At 59.0% G+C, this 11,010-nt stretch overlaps 1 non-coding gene across 1 annotated transcript; it reads right to left on the minus strand.

Annotated features, from left to right (window-relative positions):
- Positions 1–550: 550 nt before the first annotated feature.
- TRNAA-CGC lies at positions 551–622 on the minus strand. The gene has a single exon. It is a non-coding gene; the product is annotated as a tRNA-Ala (tRNA).
- Positions 623–11,010: the final 10,388 nt, after the last annotated feature.

The following is an 11,010-nucleotide window of genomic DNA, read 5'->3' on the forward strand; positions in this document are numbered from 1 at the left end:
GGTCCAGAGCGCGGCTGGGCAAAACAGTGAAACAAAACAGCAGCCACGTGTCTGTCCCTTTCTGGGCCTTGCTTCTTTCATTCCCTGCAGGCTAGTGGAGAGGGAGCCCACCTGCCCCCGTCTCTGTACCTTCTGATATATAATTTCTACCTGGCCTTAAACTTGAGGACGGAGAACGACAGCTACTTCCCTTGCTATTGGACCCCTGGTCCTAGCGCAGTGCACACATGTCCCGGCACCCAGTGCACGTCCTTGGATGATGGCAGGGGTCTGTCCCTCAGCCCAGGATGAGGGCGGGGCAAGGGAGGTGCTCACCTCGGCAGCAGATTCCAGGGGGCACCAAAACCTCAGTGAGCAAGATAAGTAATATTTTAATGCAATATGCAATATATATATATATATATATTCCCCTCTTGTCTTCCTTTCGCCTCGAGCCGGGAGATGGCACGCCCCTGGGGGTAGAAGTGGGAGAACCATGAAAGCAATCCACCGGACCGCCTTGTGCCGTGAGCAGGGAGAGCGTGAGGAAAGGGGTTGGCCAGAGGAAAAGTGGAGGTGCCAGGGATCGAACCAGGGACCTCGTACATGCGAAGCACGTGCTCTACCACTGAGCTACACCCCCGACTCCATCCTTTCCTGAGATGAAAATGAATGCAAAAATTCTTCAACGCACCAAGTATCAGGTTTCAGTTAAAGGCAGGCTCCAGCCCCTTCCTGGCAGGATGCCTCCCTGGGTCCCTCTCTAGTCCTGGCCCTGCCAGCTCCTGTACTGAAGCAAAATGGGAATGTCCGTGTTGACCACTTTGCGGCTGAGCCGAGAGCCTCACTGGCCTCGCCCCAGTCCCTGCCCTGCCGTCCTGGCTCCGTCCTCGCTGTCCTTTCTTCTTCGCTTTGCGCCCCCCAGGTGCCACATGGTCACTCTTTCTTGCTCCACCCATCAGGAAGCCCCTCCTGGGTTCCCCCGCCCCCAGAGTCTTCCGCCGCGGTCTGCTTTGCTCTCCGCTGCCCCCGTAGCCTCCTGGGGGCAGCGTGGGCAAGTCCTTCCTTTGCTCAAAACCTGCGGTGGCTCCTGTCCCCAGGTGAGGGCCGCACTCACCTTTAAGGCGTGCAAAGCCCTCTCTCCCGATCCTACGCCTGTCTCTGGCTCCCCAGTACCCCCCCCCCCCCCCCAGCCAGCCCGGCCTCCCCCTCGAAGTTCAGGCTGCACTTTCTGCTCCCACCCACCCCCCGTGTGGAGTGCCTTGCCCCACACCTCAACCCCGAGAATCATCTTCAAGGTCAAACTCAAATTCACCTCAAAACTGCCCCCGCAGGAATGTAAAGAAATGACATCACCTCTGTGGGAAAAAAACGGTATGGCGATTCCTCAAAAAATTAGAATTACCACGTGGTCCAGCAATCCCACTCCTGGAGACCTTCCCCACAGACTCGAAAGCCGAGTCTCGAAGAGATGGCCGCACCCCCGTCCACGTTCACAGCGGCCCGAAGCTGGCCGTGCGCGGATGAACGGGTCAGCAGATGGGGTTCGCGCCTGCAGAGGGATACCTGCTCAGCCCTGAACAGGAAGGGGATTCCGACAGAGGCTGCAGCGCCGGTGAGCCTTGCGGGTATTACGTTCAGTGAAACAAGCCAGTCCGAGAGCCCGCACGATCCCACTTCCCTGAGGGGCCCAGTGGTGTCGGATTCAGGGAGACAGAGCGGACGGCGGGGCTCAGGGGCTGCGGGAGAGGGCGGTCGGGCTGGATGCGGGCGGATCTTCGGTTTTGCCCAAAGATCAGAGTTCTGGAGACGGATGTGGTGATGGTTGCCCAACCATGTGAACGTACTTAAAACCACTGGGTTACACGTTAAACATGGCAAAGATGGTAATATTTTACCACCATAAAAAAAAATGGGAGGACAAAAATTCTGCCCTGTGGCCAGAAATGAGGTTTTTCTCCTTCGAATCCCTCCACGCATCGCCCCAAGGTTTCCCGGAATGGGGTAGAGACAGGGCCGCAAGGACCCTCGGGGAGGGCGGGGTCTGCGCCTCGGCCTCCAGTCCGTTCCCGAAAGGCCTGGCTGGCGCCCGGCACCAGAGGATGCTGGGTGGGTGAAGGAACAAGCCAGGGGGCTCGGCCTCCGGGCCCCGAAGCTCCCGAGAGCCCAGCAGCCGCGGTGAGCGCTGCGTGCACGCGCCCCCGCCCTCCGCAGGCAGCGGTGGCTGCGCAAACACCGCACCGCGGATGCCCGGCTCTGACGCGAAGCGCTGAGCACGCACCTCCTTCCCCTTCACACGTCTGAGGGTCCACGGGACGTGGTTCCAAGCTGTGGGCTGGGCCCAGATTCGCCCCGCCTGCCTCTCATCCTCTTCGAACCAGTGGTTCTCTGGCCCTCTCTTGGCGAAAGGCAGGAGCCTAGGAGGACAACTGTCAGGCACGTTTCTCCCTTTTGCTCATGTCCTGTCCCAAGCCCGCAGCCCAGGGCTGGGGAAGGCACGCACGAGGCGGGGCGGTCGTGCAGCCCTGCGTCAGGGCAGTGAGAGTGGAGGCCAGCACTGCAGTCCCACACGCCCGCGGTGTCCCACGGAGCATGCTGCCGTGGGCACTGGAAGAGCAGGAAGCTTCTGGTTACCAGGTCAGGTGCTGCAGCGGGTGAAGGCCCTGCGGTGGTGCCTGCCCCTCAGGGTCTGCCATCCAACATCAACTGAACCCCACTGTGTGCCAGGCCCTGGCTTGGCCTCCTGGGTGTCGGGGACATGGAGACCAGCAAGACAGGGTCGTGCCCTCAAGAAATTCACGGGTCCCTGGGGTAGACAGGTGGGTCAACGCCCTGAAGATGGAGTGACAGGGCTGTGAGGCTGGGAGGCAGGGGAGCTGTGGAAGCCTCAAGGAGCTCGGTCTCTAACTTTGCCAAAGGATGGAGGGGGTGCTGAGGGGGCGGCTGGCAGAGACTCCTGGCCCCAGGCTATGGCGGTGGGGGTGGGCATTCGGCATGTGGGTAAGGGAGGAGGCGACAGACCGGCATGAGCAAAGGCACCCAGGAACGAGAGAAGGAGAAAGGGTGTTTAGGGGCTCGGGTGCATGGCCAGAGGGCAGGATGTGGGCAAGGGCGGAAGAGGTGGGCGGTGCGGTGGTGCCCGCTGACGTGCGCACCAGCCACGGGAAGAGCCAGAGCAGCCGGAGGGCGCCGTCTCTGCTGGGCGTCACCTCCTCGGGGCCTCCACCACTGCCCTCGTTGTCCCACCCGCTCTTCTGCACCCTGTGTTGTCATTGCCTGTCCACCTTGGCCCTAGGACAGAGACTGAGGGTGCCCTGCTCCCCACACAGGTCCAGGGGACTTTGGAGCAGGAGGGACAGACTGGCATGGCCTGGGGTGATGGGGGAGGATGTCTGGAAGGAGGGGGTGGGAGTGAACCTGACCTTGAGGCAGGCTGTCCTGCAGCACGTGGGTCAGGCTGCAGAGGAAGCGAGTTCAGCCAGGGCCGGGAGGGGGGGCGGGCAGGGCCATGGCCTAGGAGAATGTTGAGGGTGGGTTGGGGAGTTGAGGATGGAGGGTTGTGTGGGTGAGATGGTGGCAACGCCCAGCCAGGTGACAGAGGAGGGGCTGGTGCACCCTGGGTCCTGGAAGGGTTATTCGGACACGTCTGTCTGTTCTCCTGGAGAATCGGGCAGCTCCTTGGAGGGGTGCGCTTGGGGAATGAGGGTGGGGACTGCAGGACTGTGCTCGGGGCGGGGTCTGAGGTGGGGTGGCCCAATCATTCCCTCAACAAACAAATGTTTACCGAGGACCTACTGAGTGCCAAGCCCTGTACTGGGTGCTGGGATACAGCTGTGAATGGGAGACAGTCCCTGTCCATTCCAAACTGACATCCTACTCGGAGGAGAGGGCATTGGGAGTGGATGGAAGAAACGGGTACCATGCCTGAGACTCGTGTCGAAGGGCTGCTCACGGCCCACCTACTATGTGCCAGGTACCGAGAGCTGAGACTGCTGCACGCCAGGAGCTCAGCCCAGCGGGGGTGTTCATTCGCCCCCCGCCCGGTGGGTCTGTGGTCAGTGGTCTGTGTGCCTGGGTGTCTGTGTGCACAGCTGTCCGTGGGCGTGGCTCTGCGTGCAGCAGTGTTTGGCTGGCAGCTCTGTGTGAGCCCGAGTGTGTGAGTGTGTGAGAGGAGGGCAGGGAGAGCTGTGACTCAGACCTTCCCCAGCTGTGGCAGAAGCTCAGTCTGGGGGGGCTTCTCCCACACACCTGTCCCCTTGGCTCTGGGGTGGGGTCGGGGCGCCCTGCGGGTGCCTGTGACTCTATGGAAAGAAAGGCAGGGTGCAGCCAGAATGTGTTTGCGTTTCCTGGGTGATTGACGACGGGGAGCAGGCTGTCTTGCCGTGACAGATGAAGGAATGTTTCTGCTAATCAAGGTGGAAAGCAGGGGCGTGGGGGCCGCTGCCTGAGGCCGCCCCCAGCCCCGGATCGTGACCACCTGTTGGGGCCTGGGAAGCCACTGGGCAGTGCTGGGGGGAAGCTCCCAGACCCAGGGGACTCCGCTGCTCGCTCCCACGTCCCAGTGAGCCTCCGGTCAGGCACCGCTCACGGCCCCCAGCTCCTCTCTGGGGAAGGTGGGAGAATGGGGCTTGGGTCCCGCCCAGAGGACGACCCAGCTCGTGGAAGAGTTCTGAGTGGGGGAGCCAGACACTGGGTGTCTGTAGGGGAGCAGGGAGGGGAAGCACCCATCTTTCCAAGGCTCCTCCTCGTGAGCCCCCTGCCCCCGGCCAGCCCTGCCCAGGGCATCCCCAGGGTACCCTCCCCCTATTCGAGGTCATGGTATAAACAGATGCCCAGGACAGTCAGTGATGGTGGGAAGTAACCCAGACAGGGAAACCGAGGTGGGCCCCAGGTCTCAAGGGGTGGGTTGGTCATCCCAACCTCAGGGGTCTCACCCAAAGGCCACATGTTATGCCAGCCCACCACTCTCCTGCTTGTCACTCATGACACGCAGGTTATGTCCCGGGTGTCGTGGGCTGAGGAGGGGGCGCAGGTCACATGATCACTCAAATCAGTGTGGTCTGGGCTCTGCCCGGGTCTCTGTTCTGGCCACTCATCCGTGAAAGCAGGCGACTCCCTCCTCGGACTGCACCCATGCCCTCGGGGGGTGTGGTCCCCAGGTGAGGTCAGGTGGGGCAGGGCCCAGGGGTGATGGTGGTTGGCTGCCAGTCTGAATGGCTCCCACCCCCAAGAATTCCCTGGGAGGCTGCGGTTGGTGCCGGTCCTGGTGTCGCCCTTCCCCCTCCGTGTCCCAGGGACTCGGGAAGGGGAGGAGAACCTGACCTGGGGACTCGCCCTGTTTTCCAAGCTGGCACAGGCAGGCCACCCAGAACTCCCAGCCCCGATCCCCAGGCCTGACCCTGGCAGTCCCTCAGCCCAGCTGTGTCCACAGGTGCTTTCTCAGGTCTTGAGCTGAGACACTTCTCCCCTTTCCAAGTCTCCTCCTCCGAGGAGAAGACCCGGGAGGAGGGAGTGCCTGTGAGTCACCTTCTGACTCACGGCGACACCGGCACCGTCGTGGCCACCGCCAGGGCAGGGAGCCTGTCTGAGTGCCTCTGTGAGGGGGAGGGGCCTGAGCTGGGGGCGGGGTGGGCCTTGGCTTTCTCCCAGTTAAACCCTTCAGCTCACTGCAGCCAGACCCCCACGGAGGGACCACTCGGTCACAGCCAGGACAGGCTGGCCACCTTGAAAGATGGATTCCAGGTCTGTCTTGACCAGGGGAGTGCTGACCCTCCGTAATGGAGCCCAGCGGCTGCGTGGACGGCTCTCCGGGGACCCCTGGACTCGCCCCCAATGGCAGGCTCTAGCAATGAAAGGTGCTAGAACTGGGATTCACTTACCAGACCTTTTACTGGTTGATGACTTGATTGAACCAGTGTGTCTGGGCTCCGTAGGGGGAGTTGGGGTTCTATGCTATAAGACAGAGTTTCTCACATATTAATGTCCAAAAAAAAAAAAAAATCCCTGAGGATCTTTTTAGAATGCAGATTCTGGTTCAGCAGGTCTGGGGTAGAGCCTGAGACTCTGCATTCTAACAAGCTTCCAGGTGAGGCCACCACGGCTGGTGCAGGAACCACCCTTGGAGAGGCTGGGGCCAGATTGGGAGGGGGCTGCACCTCACCCCAGGCAGGTCCAGAGGGGCCTGGAAACTTCCGTTTGGTCCAGGCTTTTGGTCATATTGAAAGCGTGAAGAAACATCCAAACAGGATTAGGGAGGTCGTGCTGCGCTTTAGGTGCCTGACATTAACCGAACCCACGTTCCCGACGCAACACGCCCGGCGGTGACCGCGCGTGTGGATCCTCGTTTCGACGTAACCTGAGACGTCCGTCACAGCAGGCCTTCCGTGAACTGGAGCCCCGAGCCCACAGGCCCTCCGACCCCCACCAGGGACAGGGCCCTCTGCGTGGGGCTGGGAGCTCAGCTGCAGGATGGAGGGGAGGGCAGCACAGCGTGGAGGGGAGGCCTGGGCAGAGACAGCTGTGCCTGCAGGCTCCTCCGAAGGCTTCGCTCACTGCCGCGCCCTCGGAGCCTAGAACGGCGCCTGGCTCTCGGGAGGTCCTGACCTTGTAACGTTGGGCGTTGGGCGGGCGAGGACCGAGGCAGGGTGTGGCTGCGGGGAGAAGGGAGGACGCTGGGACAGGGGACTCTGGTCAGCGCCCCCCTGGGTGCAGAGGGCCTCTCCTTTCCCCAGATTCTGGCCGGAGAGCCCGGGCCTGGGTTCTGACCCTGGCCTGCTTGTGAGGGGTCAGGGCAGTCCCCTCTGAGCAGAGCACCCTGGTCTGTTCAACGAGGGTGTGTCGCCTTGCACCCTCGGGGGTCTCAAGGCAGCCTCGGAAAGTTCCCTGAGGTCCTTTCTAACTCTAGGATGCAGAGGAAAGGCTGGGAAAGGGGGATTCTGTGGAGGGAAACAGAGACGGAAGAAGACGGAGGATAGCTTGGGGTCTAAACGTAAGTGCCTTGCGGATGCAGGAGCTTCCTGGTGATGACGTGTGCAGAGAGTGTGGGGTCCCCCCCGCCACCCCCGGACCGGCACACGCCGTGCGCCGCTGCGGCTCCCAAGGATTCGGTCGCACTCGTTCCACCGCTCAACCAAAAGTCGGGCTGTTGGTGAGCCTCGCTTCTCTGTCTTAACACAGGGAAACCTGTGAGCGATGCTACAGCAAAATTTCCGCACGCAGGGTCCCTCGCTTTTCCGTGGATTCCTTGGCCTGTGCGAACCCAGACGTTTGGCCCGCCCCCTTGACTGCCCCTCGGAGCCCCGCCCCTTACCGGGCCCTGCGGTTTGCGCATGCTCCCTAGGCCTCCCCTGCCTTCGGTGCCTCTGTGCGGAGTCTGCCAGAGCGTTTGTCCAGCGCTCCAGTGTCTATATTCTGGTATCAACATTTCCCCTCTTTCCAACATTTGAAACTTTTGCTTGCCTTTACCACCCGGCTCCTGTCCCGTTCTCTGAGTTTCCCCAAAGACGAAGGCAGCGGCTCGGGAGCTCCCCAGCCCCATCTGGACTGTTGGTGACAGCCGGGTCCCCAGAAGCTGGGCATCGACCCGAGCGATCACCGAGGGGGCGCTAAGGGAAAGGGGAGAGGGAGGCCCTTATAGCTAAATGTCTGTTTTTTTTTAACCAGAATGTCTTTTTATTTGGAGACAGTTGCCAATTCACATGCAGTTTTAAGAAATAATACAAAGCGATCCTGTCCATTTCACCCGGTTTCTCCCCAGTTGGAACATCTTGCTAAACAATGGCACAGTGTCACCACCAGGATAGTAACACGGATACAGTCAAGACACACCGTTGCCGCCACCAGCAGCCCCCCTCGCCGTGCCCTTGTAGAGCCACACCCACTTCCCCCCAAATCCCTGCCCCCTCCCTAACCCCTGGCCAGCACCAATCTGTTTTCCTCGTCTGCGACTTTGTCATTTCAAGAATGTTGCATAAACGGAATCATAAAGTGTGTAACCTTGTGGCACGGACTTTTCCCACTCAGCATAATTCTCCAGAGAGTCATCCAGGTTGTTATGTACATCCATAGTTCATTCCTTTTTACCCCTGAACACTTTTCCGTGGGACAAACGTCCCCCGGTTTGTTCAACCGTTCACGTGTTGAAGGGCATGGATCGTTTCCAGCGTGGGGCTGTTCTGAATAAAGTTACCATCAACATTCCTGCACAGGTTTGCCTCGGAACGGAAGCTTTCATTTCTCTGGGATAAACGCCCAGGGGTGCAGTGGCTGGGTTTTATGGTGGCTGCGGGTTTAATTTTTAAAGAAATTCCCAAACCCTTCTCCGCAATGGCTGCGCCACTGTATGTCCCCACCAGCGGTGTGTGAGTGACCCGGTTTCTCTGCATCCCTGTCAGGATTTGGTGTGGTCACTATTTTTTATTTTAACCTTTTTGAAAGGTGCGGGATGATAGCTCGTGGCGGTTTCATTTGCATTTCACTAATGGCTAGTGATGGGGACCGTGTTTTCTAGCGCTCATCCGCCGTCTGCGTGCCGTCTTTGGTGCGAAGTCTCTTCATGCATATTGGTCGTTTTCTGTTTTTCCCCACTCACCCTGACTGTTTCATTTCACTGGAAGTGGTTTTCTCGGAGACCGCATGGAATTGGGTCACGTTCTTTAGTCGACTCCACCAATCTCTGTCTTTAATCTGCATGTTAACATTATTGGTGTGATTGAGGTCATTACGGGTACGTGAAGGCTTCGTTCTGTCATTTTGCTGTTTCAGTGTTCCGTGTGTTCTGTGTGTAGACGTGGTGGGAGTTATGTTATGAGATTGTCTCTTACTAATCCTTTTTTAGCTGGTTTCCTCTGATGCCACTTCAGCAGGAGAGTGGGGATGCCACCTCACTGCTGCCAAAGGAGGTTAGAAGGCCAAGTCCCTCACTGGGTGACTGTGGACGTGTAAGGTGGGAGCGGGGAGCTCCTTACTGCTGCGTAGGTGGGGAGAAAAGTGCCAGCTCCCTCCTGGGCCCTCTCGACAGCACCCCGGCAGGGAGATGGGAGCACCCTGTTATAACCAGTTGTGAGTGGGCACCCAGGTTTCCCACCCAGTCTTGCTGGGGTGGACGGGGCCACAGATTTTTCTGAGGTGTTTGGCTAGACTAATTATTACCTTAAATGCTTCTCTGTTGCTAGCTGCCCGTTTTCAGGTTCTTCGGGTACAGACGGAAGGCTGCGGCTGTCCAGGCCCCCTGGCGTTTCCAGGTTGCTGGCTTCTCCAGCTCCCAGCGCGGGATGTAAAAAGAAAATGAAACAAAAACAAAGACAAGTAGCTCATCCGCATGGTGTCCCTTGGACCGTGCAATCCCCAGCTGGTCTGCCTTGCCACCCAAGCCCTTGAGCTCGTGTTTTATCTATTCGGTCTATGGGTGTGGGTTATGCTTTGTGGGAGGTGCTTTGTGGGATACGTGGGTTCCCCTCATCCCCGAACCCGCTCATTCCCCTCCCTCCACAGTCTCCCCCTCCGATGCACGCAGTACGTGCCCTTAAATACGCATGCGCCCTCAACATGTACGCAGCGCCTCGGGGGCCGCATGTACGTGCTTTGTTTCAAGTTCACACAGATGGTTTCAGGTCAGGCATCCCACCTTATTTGCTTCCCTTTTTACTTAAAACTAGGTCTTCTGGTGGGACCCACGTTGTCCTGCAGGCGGGCCACCTTCCGACCACCACATGCATCCACCACCTTCACCTGCGCTGAGGGACGTCCGGGGCTTCCCCAGTCCGCCGCCATGGGGGACGCTGCTGCTGGGAACCCTGCTGCGGGCCTGGCTGGAGCGTGCTCCGAGGCCCACACCGCGGAGTGGGCTTGCTGGGTCTCGGGCCCACGCCGCCCCGACTGCTCCAAGTCCTGGCCTATTGCTTCTGGGGGGCACTGCACATGCTCCAGCAAGCAGCACCTGGGAAATCCTATCCGGAAAGCCAATGACCATAGCTTCGGGAATTCTTTGGTAAAAGCAAACGTTGTTTTGGCAAAATGAACAGCTGCCCCCTAAATTATGTTTGGGCTTATAAATAACTAGGCAGCATAAGTCAGAACCCTGCCTGGTCCGCTGGAGGGCACTGAGGTGTGGGGTGTGAAAACACTCAGAAGCAGGGAGAGACCCCCACCCCAGAGACCCCAGAAGTTGAAATAGCTGCTGGGAATTTGGCATGAACAGGAGGTAAAAGGGACAGCCCATAGTACAGGACCCTGCACACAGTAGGTGTTCAATTAATATTTATCAGTAGAAGGAAGGAAGGAAGGAAGGAAGGAAGGAAGGATGGATTGGTTTGTGCCTGTGCACACTTGTGGGGGGCCTGTGCTTCTGGGAACCCCAACCTTTACTCCCGCATGGCTCTGCCAGCTGGACGTGCACACTTGGGAAGGGACAGCCTGTGTCCTCGAGGTCCCAGACGCCTGCCAGCCCCGTCCAGCCCTGTCATCCACTCATTCTGAAAGCACTCCAGACGCCTCGGGGGCCCGGCCCCGCGCCGAGCTGCTGTGGAGCCTCATTCTGCCATCGATGGTGATGGTGCGGGCTTTCCTTTTGGGGCATTTACTGCTGTTCGTCAGCGTCTTTTTACTTTTGCGACTGTTTAAAAACTTTTTTTTTTTAGAGAGGGAAGGGAGGGAGATAGAGAGAGAGAGAAACAACAATGTGCGGGTACTAGGGTTATGGCCTGCAACCCAGGCATGTACCCTGACTGGGAATCGAACCTGGGACACTTTGGTTTGCAGCCCACGCTCAATCCACTGAGCTATGCCAGCCAGGGCTTAAAAACTTTTCTTACTTAACTTGTTAACTTGTGACTGTTTCATTCACAAGTGTAGGTGCCTGGCACGGAGCAAGTGCTCAACAAACGCTGCGGAGTGAGTGTCGGATGAATGAAGGCTGAAATGAAAGCACATGGAACTCCCTGAGGAGGGAGTGACCCCCTCTGTCTGGGGCCAGGAAGGAGGGCTTCCTGGCGGTGGTGGTGACCGCAGAGCAGGGTGTTTGCCAACTAGATA

Source organism: Phyllostomus hastatus, unplaced genomic scaffold, assembly GCF_019186645.2.
Source record: "Phyllostomus hastatus isolate PE091 unplaced genomic scaffold, TTU_PhHast_1.1 phas_contig_198, whole genome shotgun sequence".
NCBI classification, from domain to species: Eukaryota; Metazoa; Chordata; class Mammalia; order Chiroptera; family Phyllostomidae; genus Phyllostomus; species Phyllostomus hastatus.